This window comes from Ranitomeya imitator, chromosome 8 (assembly GCF_032444005.1).
Source record: "Ranitomeya imitator isolate aRanImi1 chromosome 8, aRanImi1.pri, whole genome shotgun sequence".
In the NCBI taxonomy this organism is placed as follows: Eukaryota; Metazoa; Chordata; class Amphibia; order Anura; family Dendrobatidae; genus Ranitomeya; species Ranitomeya imitator.
In genome coordinates, this window is record NC_091289.1 from 149,158,037 (window position 1) to 149,180,536 (window position 22,500).

The window sequence follows — 22,500 nt, forward strand, 5'->3', positions numbered from 1 at the left end:
CATGGAGCAGTGCATGCCCGGCCACAGAGCCCACCTCAGCCCTATCTCTGTACATGGAGCAGTGTATGCCCGGCCACAGAGCCCACCTCAGCCCTATCTCTGTACATGGAGCAGTGTATGCCCGACCACAGAGTCCACCTCAGCCCTATCTCTGTACATGGAGCAGTGCCTGCCCGGCCACAGAGCCCACCTCAGCCCTATCTCTGTACATGGAGCAGTGCATGCCCGGCCACAGAGCCCACCTCAGCCCTATCTCTGTACATGGAGCAGTGCATGGCCGACCACAGAGCCCACCTCAGCCCTATCTCTGTACATGGAGCAGTGCATGCCCGGCCACAGAGCCCACCTCAGCCCTATCTCTGTACATGGAGCAGTGTATGCCCGGCCACAGAGCCCACCTCAGCCCTATCTCTGTACATGGAGCAGTGTATGCCCGGCCACAGAGCCCACCTCAGCCCTATCTCTGTACATGGAGCAGTGCATGCCCGGCCACAGAGCCCACCTCAGCCCTATCTCTGTACATGGAGCAGTGCATGCCCGGCCACAGAGCCCACCTCAGCCCTATCTCTGTACATGGAGCAGTGCATGCCCGGCCACAGAGCCCACCTCAGCCCTATCTCTGTACATGGAGCAGTGCCTGCCCGGCCACAGAGTCCACCTCAGCCCCATCTCTGTACATGGAGCAGTGCATGCCTGACCACAGAGTCCACCTCAGCCCTATCTCTGTACATGGAGCAGTGCATGCCCGGCCACAGAGCCCACCTCAGCCCTATCTCTGTACATGGAGCAGTGTATGCCCGGCCACAGAGCCCACCTCAGCCCTATCTCTGTACATGGAGCAGTGCATGCCCGGCCACAGAGCCCACCTCAGCCCTATCTCTGTACATGGAGCAGTGCATGCCCGGCCACAGAGCCCACCTCAGCCCTATCTCTGTACATGGAGCAGTGCATGCCCGGCCACAGAGCCCACCTCAGCCCTATCTCTGTACATGGAGCAGTGTATGCCCGGCCACAGAGCCCACCTCAGCCCCTATCTCTGTACATGGAGCAGTGCATGCCCGGCCACAGAGCCCACCTCAGCCCTATCTCTGTACATGGAGCAGTGCATGGCCGACCACAGAGCCCACCTCAGCCCTATCTCTGTACATGGAGCAGTGCAGACTGTGCCCTCCTGCCGGCTGCTGACATCTCTGCTGACACTTGTGCTGCAGACTCTTCCTTTTTCCTGATATTGTTATCTATTTTTACCAGCTGCCCCCTCCCTCCGCGGTCACCAGGGCCCTCCGTGTTTTCGGCCGCGTGCAGGGGGCAGTCCCATCACACAGGACCCTCTCACCACCGCCCCCTGCTCCGTACAGGGGGGAGTCTGTGCGTCACTGCGGGGCTGGGCGGCTGCAGGACGGGAGAGGGCGGCGGGACACGGCGGCATCCCCACAGCCGGGCACCGGGCACCACGGGCATGAGGACAGGCTGAGTGCCCAGACGTCAGTCACGGTGAGTCGGGGCGGTGTGTGGGGGGCACGGCGTCCTCTGTGTGTGGGGGTGAGGGCTGTGGGGGGCTGCTGAGGAGGGCACCTGTGGGAATGTGATGCCCGGCAGCGGGGAATCGTCACCAGTGGCCACTCCACTCTGCCTCCCGGTCTGTGGCTAGCAGTGCGGACGATCGGTGAGATGAGGGCCATGCTCTCGTTAATGAGATCGGTGCAATGTCATCGTGCGATCTCCGATCTGGTACATGTCCTGGTGTATACGATGCCTGTCATCTGCCTGTGTCCGTCCAGCTATGGGGAACAGGACACATTGCCACACAAACTTTCCTAGGATTGTAGGAAGTCGCAGATTTCAGGTCTGTGTTGTCCGAAATGGGAAATTCTTGGTGGATAGTAGCAATCACCATAGCAACCGACCAACGGGAACGTGCTGGAGTGGTAGCAGATCCAGTCATCTCCATAGTAACACATCGCCCCGACCGCCCCTGCGGACCTAGAATGTCTGCTGTCTATGGCGGGACATTATCTACTGTCTTGGCTTGTGGTGTTTCTTTATGGTTCAACGTGTACAGGTGAAGCAGAGCACCGCAATGGCGCTATCTTTGTGTCTTGCATGGGACTGCGGGATAAAGGAAAACTTTCAGGTCTTTTGCATGGGAGTGCAGAATAAAGGAAAGCTGTCGGGTCTCTTGCATGGGACTTCAGGCTAAAGGAAAAGCGGTCAGGTCTCTTGTATGGGACTGCAGGATAAAGGAAAGCTGTCAGGTCTCTTGTATGGGACTGCAGAATAAAGGAAAGCTGTCAGGTCTCTTGTATGGGACTGCATGATAAAGGAAAGCTGTCAGGTCTCTTGTATGGGACTGCAGGATAAAGGAAAGCTGTCAGGTCTCTTGTATGGGACTGCAGGATAAAGGAAAGCTGTCAGGTCTCTTGCTTGGGACTGCAGGCTAAAGGAAAGCTGTCAGGTCTCTTGTATGGGACTGCAGGATAAAGGAAAGCTGTCGGGTCTCTTGTATGGGACTGCAGGATAAAGGAAAGCTGTCAGGTCTCTTGCATGGGACTGCAGGCTAAAGGAAAGCTGTCAGGTCTCTTGTATGGGACTGCAGGATAACGGAAAGCTGTCAGGTCTCTTGTATGTGACTGCAGGATAAAGGAAAGCTGTCAGGTCTCTTGCATGGGACTGCAGGCTAAAGGAAAGCTGTCAGGTCTCTTGTATGGGACTGCAGGATAAAGGAAAGCTGTCAGGTCTCTTGCATGGGACTGCAGGCTAAAGGAAAGCTGTCAGGTCTCTTGTATGGGACTGCAGGATAAAGGAAAGCTGTCGGGTCTCTTGTATGGGACTGCAGGATAAAGGAAAGCTGTCAGGTCTCTTGCATGGGACTGCAGGCTAAAGGAAAGCTGTCAGGTCTCTTGTATGGGACTGCAGGCTAAAGGAAAGCTGTCAGGTCTCTTGCATGGGACTGCAGGATAAAGGAAAGCTGTCGGGTCTCTTGTATGGGACTGCAGGATAAAGGAAAGCTGTCAGGTCTCTTGTATGGGACTGCAGGATAAAGGAAAGCTGTCAGGTCTCTTGTATGGGACTGCAGGATAAAGGAAAGCTGTCAGGTCTCTTGTATGGGACTGCAGGATAAAGGAAAGCTGTCAGGTCTCTTGCATGGGACTGCAGGCTAAAGGAAAGCTGTCAGGTCTCTTGTATGGGACTGCAGGCTAAAGGAAAGCTGTCAGGTCTCTTGTATGGGACTGCAGGATAAAGGAAAGCTGTCGGGTCTCTTGTATGGGACTGCAGGATAAAGGAAAGCTGTCAGGTCTCTTGTATGGGACTGCAGGATAAAGGAAAGCTGTCAGGTCTCTTGTATGGGACTGCAGGATAAAGGAAAGCTGTCAGGTCGTTTTATCACCAAGTCATTGTAGATGACCTGACAATGTTTGTAAATACGGCTGACACTCTGTTTTTCTTATATAGAAAATGCCATAACATATATATATATATATATATATATATATATATATATATATATTGAAGAAAACTATAATGTAACACTTTTGTTTTTCCTCCCTTTTATCATGAGCTGATCTCAAAGAGCTGAGACTATTTCTATGGACACAAAAGGCCTTTTTTTCTTTCAAATATTGTTCACAAATGTGTCTAGATCTGTGTTATATTGTAAGTGGCACATTTTAGATTGGCCTTTTATTGTGGCCAGCCTAAGGAGCACCTGTGCAATAATCCTGCTGTGTAGTCAGCATCTTCATATGCCACACCTGTCAGGTGAACGGATTATCTCTGCAAAGTGCTCAGTAGATTTAGACACAAAAGTATATATATATATAATGCCTCTTATCATATGCTAATGACATGTAGAGTCATGTTCACACTGTACAGAAGAGTCAGGTTACCCAGTATATAACCCTGCCCTCCACAGTGATGATGGACATCGCCCATTGCACCCAATGCACCCTTTTATCTGGAGCCGCTGGCAGCTTTGGCGGTAGTAGTGGGCTCCCTTACCTCTCGGGCTCCTGTGCAGGGGCATACGTTGCACCAATGTTATGGTTATGGTTAAGGGTATCTGTTATGGAATGCCGACGGGTTCACTTTAAAAGAGTATTCACAAAACATTTTATTACCTCCTATCATTAGGATAGATGATAACTTACCGATTGCTGTGGTTGTGACCTCTCTGACCCTTTGTAATCCCAATATCAGGGCTCTGAAACTTGAAAAAGCGCCCTCTATGTGTTCAAAAACATGTGACAATGTAGATGTAGCAGTCGGGTCTGTGTTACTTTAGGTTACAGCTTTTCTCCATTGCGAGATCTCCTGGAGTCCCATAGACAATGAATGGGGAGGGATGCCCATGCTTCACCTCTGCTCCATTCATTGTCTATGGGACTCCAGGAGATCTCTCAAAGGAGAAAAGCTGCAACCTAAAGTAACACAGATCCGACTCTGCTACATCTACATTGTGACATATTTGTGAACATTCTGAATATAGCACATAACACGAATATTCCTTGCTTCCCGATGGCGTCCCTGCTGGTGAGGTGGTGGGTACGTATAGTATTTGGAATATAGACTATCGAGTGGTAACCATCCTTGTATCACAACAAATGTCCTATATTGTGTTGTCAGGAAAACTACATCAGATCCCCGGTGGCGGCTGCTTCCTCCAGCTATGAATGCCTATTAAGTCAATTACAGTGTCATATCATACCGAGAGCCAGAAGACATTAATCTGATCTTCTGCCGCTCCTGGATTGTACATTGTATCCATACTGTCAGCGGCTGCATCATTGTATGCACAGGATGGGGACTTCATAGCCGCACGCACCCTATAAATGCAGGGTACAGTCGCTGGGGGAGGGTTGCACCCTGACTAGTGTTTATTGGCCAGTGCACCTTATTTTGGGAAGAGATTGTCCACTTCAGCAGCACTCCCCTACACTCCCCTCGCATTCCCCTACACTTCCCTCCCGCTGATGTACAGTGAACACAGCAACCATATGTGAGAGATCATATATAATTACACTGCATAGGCTACCCGGAATAAGCAATGTCTGCGATCACTCCTGGGGAACTACAAGTCCCTGCACAGAAGATTCATGTAGTTGTCCAGTCAAAGCAAGTTATTACTTATCCTTAAAATAGGTGATAACTTTCTGATAGGCGGGGGTCCGACTGTTGGGACGTGTACACATTGGCAGATCGTAGAATTTTTATCAGCATTACAAATTTTGTAGACTGTGAGCCCTCGCGGGCAGGGTCCTCTCTCCTCCTGTATCCTCACCCATCCCTTGTAGATTGTGAGCCCTCGCGGGCAGGGTCCTCTCTCCTCCTGTATCCTCATCCATCCCTTGTAGATTGTGAGCCCTCGCGGGCAGGGTCCTCTCTCCTCCTGTATCCTCATCCATCCCTTGTAGATTGTGAGCCCTCGCGGGCAGGGTCCTCTCTCCTCCTGTATCCTCATCCATCCCTTGTAGATTGTGAGCCCTCGCGGGCAGGGTCCTCTCTCCTCCTGTATCCTCATCCATCCCTTGTAGATTGTGAGCCCTCGCGGGCAGGGTCCTCTCTCCTCCTGTATCCTCACCCATCCCTTGTAGATTGTGAGCCCTCGCGGGCAGGGTCCTCTCTCCTCCTGTATCCTCATCCATCCCTTGTAGATTGTGAGCCCTCGCGGGCAGGGTCCTCTCTCCTCCTGTATCCTCATCCATCCCTTGTAGATTGTGAGCCCTCGCGGGCAGGGTCCTCTCTCCTCCTGTATCCTCATCCATCCCTTGTAGATTGTGAGCCCTCGCGGGCAGGGTCCTCTCTCCTCCTGTATCCTCATCCATCCCTTGTAGATTGTGAGCCCTCGCGGGCAGGGTTCTCTCTCCTCCTGTATCCTCACCCATCCCTTGTAGATTGTGAGCCCTCGCGGGCAGGGTCCTCTCTCCTCCTGTATCCTCATCCATCCCTTGTAGATTGTGAGCCCTCGCGGGCAGGGTCCTCTCTCCTCCTGTACCAGTTGTGACTTGTATTGTTCAAGATTATTGTACCTGTTTTTATTATGTATACCCCTCCTTACATGTAAAGCGCCATGGAATAAATGGCGCTATAATAATAAATAATAATAATGGCACTGCAGCCTGGAACCCCGACCATCTCTCCATCCAATTATTCTTTATAGGGAAAAAGGCGAGTGCAGCACCCAGCAGCCCTCTAGGGAATGAGTGCAGCGCCGGTTATGCATGTGCTCTGCCACTCCATTATAATGAGGATCAAAGCTCCTGGTTCTGCTTGTAGGTGGAGTTCCAGCTGTTGGGCCCCCACTGATAGGTGATAACTTATTTTAACTGGACAACACCTTTAACTTAAAGTAGACTGCTGATGTCTTTGATTATGTAAATGGAATACAAGCTTCCAATAGGTATGATATAGTGGATTGCCCCATGGGGCAGTGGAGTACTCAGTACCCGGTCCTGCGGTTCACAGGGAGATGTCACGGTGGCTGACCCGGTCCGTGGCCCTGGGACGTCCATGTAAAAGGGAAAGGTCTTTAAAGGGAATGTTCGTGATGCCACCGGTGGTATTCGGTCAGGGTGACCGACGCTGCTTCAAGGGGTCCGTTAGGGTGATGTTATGGCAGCTAGATGGTATACCTCCCCACAGGTCAAGTGTATCCCCAGGGCTTCCCGGTGTGTAGATGTTAGGATGGTAAGAGGCGCAGTGAAGAACGAGGACACAAGGTTGCAGTCTCTTTACCTTTACTGAAGACTTCAGCATCCACAGTCCAGGGCACCAGATCACAGTTCAGGCAGAGTCCCGCCGGTTTGGAGGCAAGTCCAGAGTCCCCTTGTCCAGGTGGAAATCAGTAGCCTCCCCTTGCGCTGCAGTGGTGTAGTTCCTTACTGCCTAAGGCTTCACATAAGGTCCTCACAGATGTAATGTCTTTCTCTCTGTCCCCCATATAGGATAGGACAAACCCGTATGACTGGTGGCTTGAGGCTGTTTATAGTGACTCAAGCACGCCCCGGCCTCCATAGGTTGCCACCGTGCCTCCTGGGTGTAGGGCGGACAGGTAACTTGCAATTACCTGTCCTGCCGGTCTCTGGAGCAAAGCATAAAGGTCCTTACTCCCTCGGTATTCCGGCTACTGGGATTCTGCGCCTCAGAAGGAGGCAGCCTGTGTAGGGCTGGTCCCCTTCTGGTATCCTCTCCTTTGCTACGACTTCCTTCACTCTCGCTGCAATACAGTTCTGCCTTCTGAATATATCTTTCTGGGAGCTGCAGCTCTAAGGGCATGCACAGCTCTGTGTCCTTTCCCCTTCGCTCACTGACAGGATCCTACCCCTGTCAGGGACCAACTAACTGACCTGAGCTCAGCCAGCAACTAACTTTCCCTACAGGCGACCATGTGGGGAGTGACCTAATAAATAGGAGAACGAGCTCCCCCTGGTGTCCTGGGGTATGAAATGTGTTGCATGTTTGTGATACCTGGTTGCAGTTATCCTTCTTTGCCTCCAAACGTAGCATCACTCTCCCCAAGAGGAAAGCAATACCACAGCGACGACCAGGACCCTGGGGCGCCGCACTAGCAACTCCAATTCCTTGATCCACCACAATCCTTTTTCTTGGGATTTTTTTTTTTTTTTGTGAGGCATAATTCTTTCTAATGGATGTATGTTCGGGTCAACTGAGCGTGCAGTTGTTTTCAATGGGGAGAGAGGAGTGAGCTTCTGCTACTACACACCCCTGGTGGAGCTTCACGGCATGTGAGATTCTTTGACTGATCCTTCCGTCCTTTGCCTACATTTTACCATTGAGGAAGAGCAGCCAGCCGACATCGTTCCCCTAGCCATAACCTGCCCACATTAAGGCAGGAAAAAATGTTCTAGCATTAATTTGGAATTTTCCTTTAAATCTGCCGTAATGTTTTAAGGAAAAAGCCCTTTAGATTTTCATTAGTTTCCCCATATCGGCTGCGGTCTGGAAATGATCATGGAGGACGGTGTATAATAATACCGCAGACACAGGAGGATCCGCTTTCGCTTTTGTAGCTGTCACAAATGCATAAAAGACTCCATTCAGTCACTTTTCATTGGACAATTCTTGGTAATATCAACCTGGACTGTGAGAAGACGCCTTGTAACCCAAGAAGGTCGTGCAGGGGAGTCGGTGTGTTCATCGCTCTTATGCTTTCACACATCAGGTTTTTGGTTTCAGGCACAATCCAGCAAATTTGCTAAAAAACGGATCCGGTGTAAATAGTGAAACAACGGATGCAAACTGATGCACTGGATCCGGCTCTATGTACTGCGCATGTTTTTTGAGTTCCTGGGCATGGAGAGGGAGAGAGAGATTTTTCTCCATGCTAGAATCAAAAACAAAGCTTCTGGGCATGCTCAGTGTGTTAAAAACGGATTTGGTCGCCGGAAATGTTCTTTCACACATCAGTTCCATGCGTTTATTGCCGGAAACGTCCCTTCAGGCTTTTTCGCCGGACACAAAAAACGTTGCAGGAGACGTTTTTTACATCCGGCAAAAAAGCCTGAAGGGATGGATCCGGCACAAAACGGATGAAACGCATGTCCTTCAGGCACAATCCGGCAGTAATACAACTCTATGGGGAAAAAACGGATCAGGCATCAGAAAAAAACTGATCCAGACTGTGCCTGAAACTGCCGGATTGTGCCTGAAACCAAAAACCTGACGTGTGAAAGCAGCCTTAGAGGAAAGCTAGCATCAGAAAATGCCCTATTGTTTAAATCAGGTTTTTGTGCTATATAGGCTTTTATTATATTTGTAGGAATGTTTATTTTTTCATATCACAATCTTTATTTAAAAAAAATATTAACCATACCATTTTCACATTGGCCACTGGAGCTTTTTTAGAATCATACTTCCTGATTTTTCAGGAAAAGTTTTCAGCAGGCTCGTTATCATCAGAGGCCGGATTCCAATGACATGTAACACCTCTATATACCAGTCACAATGGGCGATGTCACAGCTGACCATGCTCCCCTTCCATTATACATGCTCATTAGACACTTCAATACTAGTGATGAGCAAACGTGCTCTGATAAGGTGTTATCCGCCCTGCTCGGGTGCTAACTGAGTGACTTCGGCGTGCTGGAATAATATGTTCAGGTCCCTGAGCCTGCACGTCTCGCGGATTTTCGACATTTACAACACGTGCAGGAATTGCCTAACAAACAGGTAATTCCTGCATGTGTTGCGGCTGTCGTACAGCTGCGAGACATGGAGCCGCGGGGACCTGAACATATTTTTTGAGCACGCTGATGACACTTAGCACCCGAGCATGCTCAGATAACACCTTATCAGAGCATGTTTGCTCATCACTATTCAATACAAATGATAGGGTTGGGATTCGACCATTGTGTCTATGTACATGTGTTTTTTTCTGAAACAACAGGAAGTTAGTATCTAAAATAGTTTCCAGTGGCGGGTATGAAAATTGCAAGATTTATTTTGAAAACAGATTGTAATATCTAAAAAAAGCACATTGAAACAATAAAAAAATACATTTACCACAAAAAACTTATTTAGACAATAAGTCATTTTCTTTCCCTTTAATGATTCCTTTGTCTAATTCACTTGTTGCTGTTTCTTTTTCCTGTGTATACCTATTTTCCATGGTTTATTATCTACCCTTGGAATTGCACAATATTCCTGTTGCCTTGTACGCTGCAGCTGGAAGTACATAGTTAAGGCGATAAATGGCATATATTACCTAATGTGAAGTGTTTATATATCCACAGTGACTTATCTATAGGAGGAGCAGACAATTGCTTCCACATAAGGGCACTGTGACACTATAAGCAACTAATGGAGAAAACGGATGACATGAATGCAATTACATTAGAAGAATGTGGAAGATGTGTGTCTAAACCAGAAGCTTACTATATAAAAAGACACATATGCATGTTTTTTCTCAATATCTGACATGAAATCAGAATAAACCTTTCCCGTTTTAGGTCAATTAGGATTACCATAATTAATATTTGCCAAATTCCAGAATAATGAGAGAGAGAAAATGCTTTACGGTATTTTTATTAATTACAAGACGTCAAAAGTTTCCATACATTTCATTAGTATTTGGTACCATTGTCCTTAAACTGAATGACTTGGGTCAAACGTTTGGGATCTCCTTCCACAAGCTTCTCACAATAGTTGGTCGGAATTTGGGCCATCTCCTCCTGATACTGATGTAACTGATTCAGGTTTGTAGGTCGCCTTGCTCGCACCGGCCTTTTCAGCCTTGTCCATAAATCTTCAATAGGATTGAGATCAGGGCTTTGTGATGGCCACTCCAAAACATTGACTTTGTTATCCTTAAGCCACTTTACCATTTTGGCAGTATGCTTCTGTCATTGTCCATTTAGAAGACCCATTTCAATCCAAGCTTTAACTTCCTGGCTGATGTCTTGAGATGTTACTTCAGTATTGCCACATAATCTTTTCTCATGATGCCATCTATTTTGTAAAGTCCACCAGTCCCTCCTGCAGCAAAACAACCCCACAACCTGATGCAGCCGCCACCATGTTTCACAGTTGGGATGGTGTTCTTAGGCTTCCAAGTTTCTCCTTTTTTCCTCCAAACGTAACAATGGTCATTATGCCCAAAAACCTCAATTTTAGTTTCCTCAGATCACAGGACATGTCTCTAAAAATTAAGGTCTTTGTTCCTGTGTGCATTTGCAAACATTAATCTGGCTTTTTTATGTTTCTTTTGGAGTAATGGCTTCTTCCTTGCAGAGTGGCCTTTCAGCCCATGTTGATACAGTACTTGTTTCACTGTGGATATTGACACAATCTTACCACCTTCCGCCATGATCTTCACAAGGTCTTTTGCTTTTGTCCTCGGCTTGATATGCATATATCGGACCAAAGCACGGTCATTTCTGGGACACAGAACCCATCTCCTTCCTGAGCTATATTATGGCTGGACATTCCCATCTTGTTTGTACAGATGAACAAGGCACCTTCAGGTATCTTGAAATGTACCCAAGGATGAGCCAGGCTTGTGCAAGTCCACAATTCTCTCCCTGAAATCTTAGCTGATTTCCTGAGACTTTCCCATGATGCTACACAAAGAAGCAGTGTGTTTCAGGTGTGCATTAAAATACGTCCACAGGTGTGTCTCCATTTAACTCAGATGTTGCCAAAAAATCAGAAGCTTCCAAACACATGACATCATATTGGCAGTCCAGAATTGTGTAAAGACATGGTAATCTTATTATATGTAAACTTTTGACCTTGCAGTAAGTAATAAAAATGCCTTAAAACATTCTCTCTCTCATTATTCTGGCATTTGGCAAATATTAATAATTATGGTAATCCTAATTGACCTAAAACGGGAAAGGTTTATTCTGATTTCATGTCAGATATTGAGAAAAACATGCAGATGATATTTTATACACTGCTGATTTTGTTCTCCCACCTACAAAGAATGGAGAGGTCTGTATTTTTTATCAAAAGTACACTTCAACTGAGAGAGACAGAATCTAAAGAAAAAATCCAGAAAATCACATTGTATGATTTTTACATAATTAATTAGCATTTTATTGCATGAAATTAGTAATTGATGCAATGGAAAAATAGAACTTAATATTTGGTACAGAAACCTTTGTTTGCAATTACAGAGGTCAGACGTTTCCTGTAGTTCCTGACCAAGTTTGCACACACTGCAGCAGCAGGGATCTTGGCCCACTCCTCCATACAGATCTTCTCCAGATCTTTCAGGTTTCAGGACTGTCACTGTGCAACGTTGAGTTTCAGCTCCTTCCAAAGATTTTCTATTGGGTTTAGGTCTGGAGACTGGCTAGGCCATTCCAGGACAATGAAAAGCTTCTTATGGAGCCACTCCTTAGTTACCCTGGCTGTGTTTCGGGTCATTGTAGTGCTGGAAGATCCAGCCACGACCCATCTTCAGTGCTCTTACTGAGGTAGACGTTCCTGAGCATCCGCAGTATTGCCATTAGGGTCTTTAGAGGCATCCTCAACTTTTCTTATCTTTAGAGCCACATACAGCTTTCAAAGATGAGAATGAATGATGGGATGATGTCACCAATCAGGAGAAGGCAGCTGTACCAGCACTGTAACCATTTCATGGCTCCTTCACCTCATCCTCTTGGTGAGCTCCATCTTGCCATTAGTGCTGGGTCTGGTTTATGGTAGACCCAGCAGTAATGTACAGGGCTAGCAGTCAGCTATGAGCCATACATCAGGGGGCAATGAGCCACATTCTGGGGACAATTGCTGTAGTTCCTGGCCTTCTCCGCAGTGTGGGTTCACCTCCCCTTGTGTAATACGTAAATTCTTCAGTATAGTTCTGAATGAATGGTACACAATAAAGTTGTATATCTAACATTGTATAGCTATCGGTCTATCTATGTATATATCTAGGCATATATACATGTATTTTTATTGTAGGCTTTCTAGTTGGTTGCGTTTTGAGGTAGGCACAGGAAACTGTTTCAGTAAAATGTCCAGGCTGGTTTATTAAGACTCCATAAACCGCCCAGGATAACAAATCAGCCTTTTCCGGCACACTGTGAAAACATAAAGTAAATAGTCCATACAGTAATGCGGGTTCGCTCGCTCGGGTTAGTGTCCACCTCTTTAGTCCTCAGCAAAGACAAACAACACTGGAGATCTGGTCTCCTTTATATCTGCTAAACCAGGCCTGGGGTGGGGATATGCAAGCAGCCGGTCCCACCCATCTCTCTGACTGCTTGTATACCCGGCCCTGAAAGCTCTATTAACTCTCTCAGCACTTTATGGGCTTACATCACCGAGGCTGACAACTTCGATGATATACATCTCCCCTCGAGGACCTGTCCGGCAGCCATCTTAACATATATATACATATTTTGTATGATGCATCATACATGAGTTTATTTACTTACACACTGAAATATTGGTATTGTTATATTTACGTAGTGTGATTATATGTTTGAGGGGTATATCTGCAGTAGGTGCAGGGGTCCCAGTCGCACCCAGGCCCTTTAGATTATGTTCGGTCCATTTGGCCTCTATGAGAAAGCCAATACTGTTAGTACACATGGTTGTTGGGGGCCCTGCTGGAGATCTTGCATTGGGGTCCACAAGACACTGAACAGGCATATTCTATGGCAGCTTTTACTCTTCTATGTGAGACATTGGTTGAGATTTTTCTCTCCTACATTTAGATCTCACATTATGGTCTGAATTCTCTTACGAGATTTCATTTAATTGCACCTTTGATGTTATTCTTTTGGATTTTGATGCCTACAAGTTAGGACAATATATTGTGTAGAACTTTATTGAATATCATTAGATATTATAATAGTGTTTTATACTTGTGTTTCTCACTGTGGGGGAGTGTGTTTTGTAGTTTTCCATACCCTAGTGAAAGACAGTCTTTGCTTTCTGGTCGGGTTCACATAAGACCGTTGAGCAGAGCCCTTTGGCATGTAAGGTTTGTTTGTTCTTTGTTTTTGTTGTAATGTAAATATTTAGCAATTACTGTATGTATCTTTTCCATTGGGATGTGCGCGTGTGCTGTACACGTAGTTGGTGTTTATACATTTGCAGTTCTCCTAATCTGATGATTAGTCAGTGCCCGTTGGCTCCATAGCCTTAAACGTCATTAGTAGTTACATCGGACTATGATTTTTAACCTTATTAATAGAGTTAGTGTTCACAGTCCTAATACCGCCCCCCACTAAATGACCTTGTGAATATTTGAGTTGTGTCTGATAATAAAGTATTATTCACAAAAAAAAATCCAAAACTGCTGTTTTCTATAAGTTTCTTTAGTGGTTCCCAAGAAATTTGGTCTATTTTACCCAAAGTCTCCCTTTTTACTTGGAGCAACCCACACTCTCTATTTCTGAGAGAGTTGGAACTATGATGGTTTGATGAACATCCCAGTCTAAAGGCCTCTACATGTAGATGAAAGTCGGCCCAAACCAATAATATTGGCAAGATGATGTTGGGGAAGAGAAAGTTTCGGCCATTGGTATTTCGAAAGGCAATTCTTTTGTTTAGAGGGGAGATATCGTCTCTCCATTGAAAACATTAAAGTTGTGTATGAGGATTGGACACAAGAAGCAGTAGAATGAAACTGGAAGGGAGAAGATACAGATTAGATACTAGAAAAAACGTTTTGACAGTGAGAGTGATCAATGAGTGGAACAGGCTGCCATTAGAAGTGGTGAGTTCTCCCTCAATGGAAGTCTTCACATAGAGGCTGGACAGATATCTGTCTGAGATGGTTTAGTGAATCCTGCATTGAGCAGGGGGTTGGTCCCTTCCAACTCTAATATTCTATGATTCTATGGACGAACATTCAGCCGATGCTTTCGCATGTTGCCAGATTTAGATAACTTGAGTAGTAATTGGAAGGCGTATGATAAGAAAGTGTTCTCCAGAAATGTATCTTTAGTCCAGCCACAGAAACGTAACATCTTTATTGAATGTAGAGTAAAAACCTGTTGGAACAGAGTAACAACATAAAATGAGGTACAGAGCCTACGCGTTTAGAGCCGTTAACCTCCTCTTAGTCATGGGGTGATTAAGAGCGGATTCTCATAGGAATGCTACAGAGGAGCATTGTTCGTGCCTTGGATTTAAGTTACCGTCACATTAAGCGATGCTGCAGCGATATAGACAACGATGCCGATCGCTGCAGCGTCGCTGTTTCGTCGTTGTGTGGTCGCTGGAGAGCTGTCACACAGACAGCTCTCCAGCGACCAACGATGCCGAAGTCCCCGGGTAACCAGGGTAAACATCGGGTTACTAAGCGCAGGGCCGCACTTAGTAACCCGATGTTTACCCTGGTTACCATTGTAAATATAAAAAAAAAAAACACTACATACTTACATTCCGGTGTCTGTCGCGTCCCCCGGCGTCAGCTTCCCTGCACTGTGTAAGCGCCGGCCGTAAAGCAGAGCGGTGACGTCACCGCTGTGCTCTGCTTTACGGCCGGCCGGCGCTGACACAGTGCAGGGAAGCTGACGCTGGGGGACGCGACAGACACTGGAATGTAAGTATGTAGTGTTTTTTTTTTTTTTTTACATTTACAATGGTAACCAGGGTAAATATCGGGTCACTAAGCGCGGCCCTGCGCTCAGTAACCCGATGTTTACCCTGGTTACAAGTGAAGACATCGCTGGATCGGCATCACACACGCCGATTCAGCGATGTCAGCGGGTGATCCAGCGACAAAATAAAGTTCTGGACTTCTAGCTACGACCAGCGATGTCACAGCAGGATCCTGATCGCTGCTGCGTGTCAAACACAACGATATCGCTAGCGAGGACGCTGAAACGTCACGGATCGCTATAGTTATCGTTCTAAAGTCGCTCAGTGTGAAGGTACCTTAAGCCTATCTACACCCTGTGATCTGGTACACATTTTGCTTTTTGAAGATAGTGTTACCAGCTCTTGAAATTGGCTTTCAGCCTTAAGCCCCCCAACACATATTAATAATTCATTATCATTAGTTTCAGCTGATAATCTAAAGTGTATGGGCCAGGGGCCATATGGTTGTCAGGGAAGCTGTTGATCAGTCGTGTCCATTTTCAGATTACCGATCGCTTTGTTTTCCCAGAGTTAAGCCGATGGTATAGATGTATGTTGACCGGTTTTTCATAGGGGACGAAGGAGCGCTCCGCCAAATAAGTGCTCCTGTGTATGAGAGAGCCAGCCGGGATGTCTGTTGGCGGAACAATCGGCCAAAGCATTGGTCAATCAATAGCTAATGTATCTAATGTGTATGGTGTCCTTTACGCTCCTTAAAGGGAACCTGTCACCTGAATTTGGCGGGACTGGTTTTGGGTCATATGGGCGGAGTTTTTGGGTGTTTGATTCACCCTTTCCTTATCCGCTGGCTGCATGATGGCCGCAATATTGGATTGAAGTTCATTCTCTGTCCTCCGTAGTACACGCCTGCGCAAGGCAATCTTGCCTTGTGCAGGCGTGTACTACGGAGGACAGAGAATGAACTTCAATCCAATATTTCAGCCAGCATGCAGCCAGCAGGTAAGGAAAGGGTGAATCAAACACCCGAAAACTCCGCCCATATGACCCAAAACCAGTCCCGCTAAATTCAGGTGACAGAGTCCCTTTAAACTCCATTCCAATGCTTTTAATTCAGTAATTGAGTTGCAGACGATAATGGCCACTCACTGTCAGATGTATCCTTCCAGATGTGGCTCTCAGTAACGTCCCCGGAGGATGGTGTGAGGCCGGCATGCCTTGTTTATGCATGAAACACAAGTTTAATGTGGATTTAGAACCCAGATGAACTGAAGTCTCCTAATGAGGAACGTAAGACTCCTTTGTGTTGCCTCCTTTAGAAGTTTTCGTTAAAGTAAACAGCATGTCTGGTTGGTTTTGCATCTTATATACATCATCATCTCTGTAATAATCTTCTTGCAGGACGGAGCAGATTTATCCCAGGGGAGCTCCTATTACTTTGCTGCAGTCATTTGTATCAGCAGGAGTGTTACATCTGCATTGCTTGCTTTTTACTTTATGGCCCTCTTCGCTTGTGTATGCCTGCCAAAAAGCCTTACGGTATGTGGACGCTTGTAATTTATAGATGAATTTGCAATTGTCAATAAAGCAGAAGGGAAAAGTTAATTTAGTAAAAGAAAAAAGATTAAATGTGAGTACAATGTAATGAGAAGGAAGTCTTAGATGCCCACAAAAGTAAAGAATCCACGCTTTGGCATCAGATCTGGGCAGCTGCCCAAGGTCCATTGCTTTTTTGGTCCACCTGTTTTTATTTTGTTCGAACCCCTCTGATCACAATAACGGCCATAGCCCGTCTAAGTGGAGCGGAGGTGGAGCACGCGCCTCTGCTCCTTTCGTTCTTCCAGGTCTTTGTACTATGTGGCACCATTTTTCTGACACCTGTATTGCCAGTCTTGAGGTACATGATCTATATTCTACATAAACCCGCATCCTGCCATACATCAGGCAATATTTCCGCCCTGATTGATTGTCACCATTGGGTTGCGAGGGCGCTCCTGGGTGATTTTCACAGCCTATTTATGTAGGAATGAAGCCTATGATTTGGATTGTTGTCTTGGTAGCTCTAGTTATTTGCTGTTACCTCTGACTCTGGTCTTGTCTTCTGGCATGTTACGCCCTGTGTGAACTCCTGGTGATGACCCTTGGCTCCGTCATTGATGACTCTACTACTTCCTTTATGCTACCACCAACAATCTGAGACTGTTCAGAGACTAGACTTAGGGATCTTCCTGCATCAAGTCCATATCTGCTTTCAGGGGTTAAAGGGAATCTGTTGTAAGATTTTTGCATCATGTAGTGGCAGAGACACTGATTGCAGTGATGTGTGACTTACTAGGCTGCTTGCTTAGGTTCAATGTTTAATCAACAGGATAGTATCACTAGTGGACTAGTAAACCTGCTGCCAGGTAGTCCTCCATATTCATAAGCTCTGTATAACCCCGCCCCTATCACTGATAGGCAGCTTTCTGCCTATGTACAGTGTACACAGAAAATAGCTAGTAGGGAACTAGAAATGGTTAAGGGTGCTTTCAATGTGCATTTTGTCATAAGTTCGTTGGTCCCATTGGGGCTTACGTCCGAACCCCCCAATAAACAGGATTCGGACATATATGTCTAATGGAGTCAGACACTCAGATGCAGTCTTCGTCTGAGTGTCCACCTCCGGTAGGCGTATACGCCCGAAAATGATGCATGAGAGAGCACACGTCCTCTCTGTTGGTGCCATTATAGTCTATGGCCCCGTCGGCGCATACGCTCGAATCCCGTTTTGTGGGGGGGAGCGTTTCAGACGTATGCCCTGACAGGGCCAACGAACATGGGCAAGAACGCAATGTGAAACAAATGCCATTTTCTTAGCACAGGTATTTGGAGGGAATCTGTAACATGATAGTGGGGCTAGGAATCCTGAGTTCTCAGTGGCCGCCAACAATTCTTCCTGAGTGGGTGTTTTCATCAGTCCCTGGATCTATACCTGTAGTTGAATCACATAGTGGATTACGGTAATCTGATCGGCAGAATCTAACTTCTTTCATGTGTTTCTTCATAATTTACGTCCCTTTAATGCAACGTCTGCTGTTAGAGAGTGGCCTCGCTATATAAAAAGTTATGGTTTATTTTGTAGGAATCACCGATCTCCTTGCGCAGGCTGGTCTTGGTGCCAACATCAGCAGCCTTGATTTTGGTACTGTAAACCGTGACCTGGAAATTGGGGTCAAATCTTTTGACTCTGGGTTTGCTTTCACCAATAAACATTTTAGCATCAACCCTACTAGAAAGTTCTACAATAGTTATGCAGAGTTTGGTTGCCTGTAGGCATAAATCTGGAAATATTAAGGTGGACCTGAAGCTTAAACCTTGAATTGATCAGGGGTTGTCTGATATAACGGAAACGCTTCCGAAAGACAGTAATATATGTAAAATATGGAAATAGCATATACCGTACTCATCCTTTGACTCCCGGCTGTTTTGGTTCCGCTTCCTCTATGCTCCCAAATGTTCTCTTTTACATATCTAACAAGTATCACAGTCACAACCCATATGCTCCACGTGACCACTGCAGCCAGTGATTGGCTGCAGATGTTACCTGGGGTATACAGGTGTAACAACTACATCCAATGTAAACAGAAGATGACCAGGGAGCATCGAGGAAGCAGTGCTGGAATGGCAGGGATTTAATGGGGGAACATATATTGCTATTTCATTTTTCTCCCCATAAATTATTGCTTTTTGCATCTCTCATTATTTTAGACAACCAATCTCATTTTCATGATTTTATCTGGAAGATTGGAAGGGTAACTTTGCTTTTTATTTTGTATACTCAGTCCGATCAGAAGCGCGTTTTGTTAATAGTGATTAAATCGTTTTTGGCGTCCTTTCCTAAAACAACAGTCGACAATTCTCAGGGTTCATAGTGTACAGAAGACCTTTCACTAAATTTTTCATGTACAACTATGCACCCAATGGAATAATGGCTTCAGAGCGGAATTAAATGTTTGTTTTATTTCGCCTGTACATTGCGGAGATATTAACGATCAAAGTATTTGTCAAATAATTTTTTTTTAAGTCTAAGTAGGCATTAACAGACAGATTTCACTGGGGGCGTGTACTTCTTCCTGTCTATGATGCTGACCAATCATAATCAGGCAGCAACATACAGGGGAAAGAAGAACACGCCCCCACCATAGCTTAGATTAAGCTCAATGTGAGACAAACAGTCTGCTCACTGCAGAGTGAGGATGTGCTGGAGCTCCGCAGACCTGAGTGTGATTAGCTGACAGTTTTCAGCTCTCTTCTCTGGTGGTCAGTGTAGGGGGAGAGGCGATGCTGCAGAGTTGAGTCTCAATACAAACACTTTTAGTCTAATTTTGCAACGGAGAGGCACAATTAATAAAAAAAACAAAAACGAACATTTTATTCTTCTTTGCAGCACCTATTACTATGTGTGTCCAGTTCAACATAAAAAAAAATTGGTGAAAGGTCCTCTTTAAGGGATAAACGCATCATAGACATTTATGGATTATTGATAGGATGTGCCATAAATGACTGATAGGCATGAGGTCGCACCTCTGGGATCTACACCTATGCTCATCAATGGAGGTCCCCAAACCATGGAGGTCTTCATGTAGGTTGGGAATAAATGCTTCCTTCATTCAGTTCTATCTATGTTCCTCGGACGTTCTCTCCATGTAGATGGAATTAGTTAAAGATGGGCTCATAGGCTCGGACTCGTCCAATGTTTTTTGGCATTGCAGCTACTCTTTGGCTCCCACATGATTGCTCGGAATGACACTATTTTACAGGGCAATTATTCATGAGAATTCCTGCTGCATTCTCCAAAAATGCCTGCTATTACTTAGAGCCCTTCCTATAAGGATATCTCAGGGCATTTCTGCTCATGCAACTCCCTAATATGTAATGTTCACCAACAAAAACAAAATTTACATCCATGTCCTGCCTAAAAGACCTTAGAATCATCACCGTATAATTATGGTCATTTGTTGAAAGGGAAGATACCTGATGCGCCAGCTATGAGAAATCTAGCTTAGAAGCCATATGCAAATTAAGCTGGAAGTGCCCTGTGGGCGTGTTGCATTTCGAATAAGTAGTCCAAGTGCATTGACACGCCCCCAGTGCACTTCCAACCTGATTTGCATATAGTTTCTTTCTTTATTACTGCCACATTGGATCTGTACCAAAATGGTATAATTTTCATTGGGGGACAAGCGGTCTACACATTTATACCACTAGTTCGACATGTAAAACTTTTCTGTCCTGCAAAAAAGCATGGTCATCCTTCACTCATCCCAAAAACTTTTGCTGCACAACTGCAAATACCATTGTTGATCCTACAAAAGACAATGAAGCAAAAATGACCTCAATAACTGTGGTGAGGCTGGTATATATAAAAAATATAGATTTTATTAATAGCTCACTCACAAATATAAATACAATAACCACATTGAAATATATGGACAAGTGAAGAAGAGGGGAAGAAAACAGATACAAGCATCTCCATCTGATTCCCTCAATGCGTCAAGTAAGGGCACATGATATCAATAATTCATCATAATTGAACTCCACTGGGAGTCAATAGCAGTCAGTAAAAATATCTATATATAGAAGGGTTGGCATAATATATGTCTGCACACAAGTGTTGCTGCCCTACCAAACTATAAAGAGCCAATCATAGTACAAGATGCAGAAAATTCTTACCCATGTGCAGGGTGGATGTGATTTAAATCTAACTGATTTAAATCACGATTTAAATCACTAGTCAGTAAGGCTTGATTTAAATCACTGATTTAACTCAAAGTTTCTACCTAACTGAATTTGACTCCGCAGAGGTCCCAGCCTCTTCTTCACGGCAAAAATGTTACAACATGAACAGAGTTGAGAAAAAGACCTTAATCCTATTGTTCTACAAACCTATAAATACAGAATCAACCCCTTCAGTGCCAAGTCCAAGAAGTTAGACAATATGTTTCTGATTGTTTGGAGTGGAATAGATCTGCACAACACAAGAAGAATGTGAATCTAAGTGTGAGGAGGAGGAAGGGCAAGCAGACAAGAAAATGAAAGTGAAACTTTGAGCACAATACTGCAGCATAGCCACAGACAGACAAGTCTGGATCTGTTTGTGTGTACGATCTGAGGTTTATTACATTCTTTCCTTATAATGGCAGCAGGCCGTAAAAGAGACCCAGTTTGGGAATATTTTAATGAAGCTCCTTCGCCTATCGGTAAGGCAGGCATGCGTGCAAAATGCAAACGATGCAACAAAGAGATGCAAGGCCTGGTGGCGCGAATGAGGCAACATCATGAGAAGTGCGGTGATGAAGATGTCTGTCTGTGGCTATGCTGCAGTATTGTGCTCAAAGTTTCACTTTCATTTTCGGGGAGGCTGTCAACTGCAAATACCAGTACAACTCGTATGTCCAGGGACTGTCCTGATTTTTGTGTTCTGTAACTTGTCAAGTGACTTGCTTTTTTTTAACTAAGGGGGGAAACATGACGAGACGTGACAGACAGTAGCATACATTATGTCACATGCCGCCAATATAGAAAGTCATATGGGATTTTACTATTTAGCTCTAGAATTGACCGTGGCATCTCGACAGTTCCCATAGGCTATAGTAGAATATAGGAGAAGCTGTAATTTGGGGATTACTGTAACATGCTGACATATACACGATGTGCACAGTGTTGCATATTAGCGTTATTGATAGATATGGTAAAATGTGATTATTATGGGTATTAATAATAATAATAATATTATTATTATTATTATTATTATTATGGGTATTACCAGTTAGGCTGTGTTCACACTCCCATTGGGACATTCATTCTTTCTGTTCTGTTTTGAGGAACAGACAAAGGGAAATAATGGTCGAAGCGGATCCGTATTGTAATTGATGTAAATGGAAGAAGAAGTGCCACTACGATAAGTCTGCACTGTCTACATGTTAGACATCATTGATAAATCAGCGCTGAGAGCATTCCTCCTGATCGCACAGACAGACGCTGGAGATCTCGCACACTTAGACTATTGTACGAACTGTGTGGGTAATGACGACCATGGTCGGCTGCACGGAAAGACCTGTTGTCACAAGTATGAAGGACACAGAGAAGGTATAATGAGTGATGTGCATGCTCAGTATAAGGCTGGGGTCACACTTGCGAGTGCCATCCGAGAAACTCGCGCATCAATACCCGGCACTACCGCTGGCGGTTTGGACTGGCACGTTGACCTGCATAGAAATACATGGAGCCGCACGCTCCGATACCGAATGCTGAGTATTGATCCGAGAGATTCCCACGAGTTTGTTGCATTGCATTCGCAAGTGTGAAACCGGCCTAAGGGTTCATGCACACAACCATATTGTCAGGTCGAGTGTGAGTGTGCTTGTCTATGAGGCTGTGTATATGTCTGAATTTTTCCTTGGACAGATCCTAAGAAAAGAAAATCACATGCCCGAACTTGATCCT

At 45.4% G+C, this 22,500-nt stretch overlaps 1 protein-coding gene across 1 annotated transcript in view; it reads left to right on the forward strand.

Annotated features, from left to right (window-relative positions):
- Positions 1-1,266: 1,266 nt before the first annotated feature.
- LRRC8C (leucine rich repeat containing 8 VRAC subunit C) overlaps positions 1,267-22,500 on the forward strand; it is an 80,218-nt gene continuing 58,984 nt past the window's right edge. The window contains exon 1 of the mRNA XM_069737536.1: positions 1,267-1,494. The gene's annotated coding sequence lies outside the window, so the exon portion shown is untranslated. The remainder of the gene's footprint in view (positions 1,495-22,500) is intronic.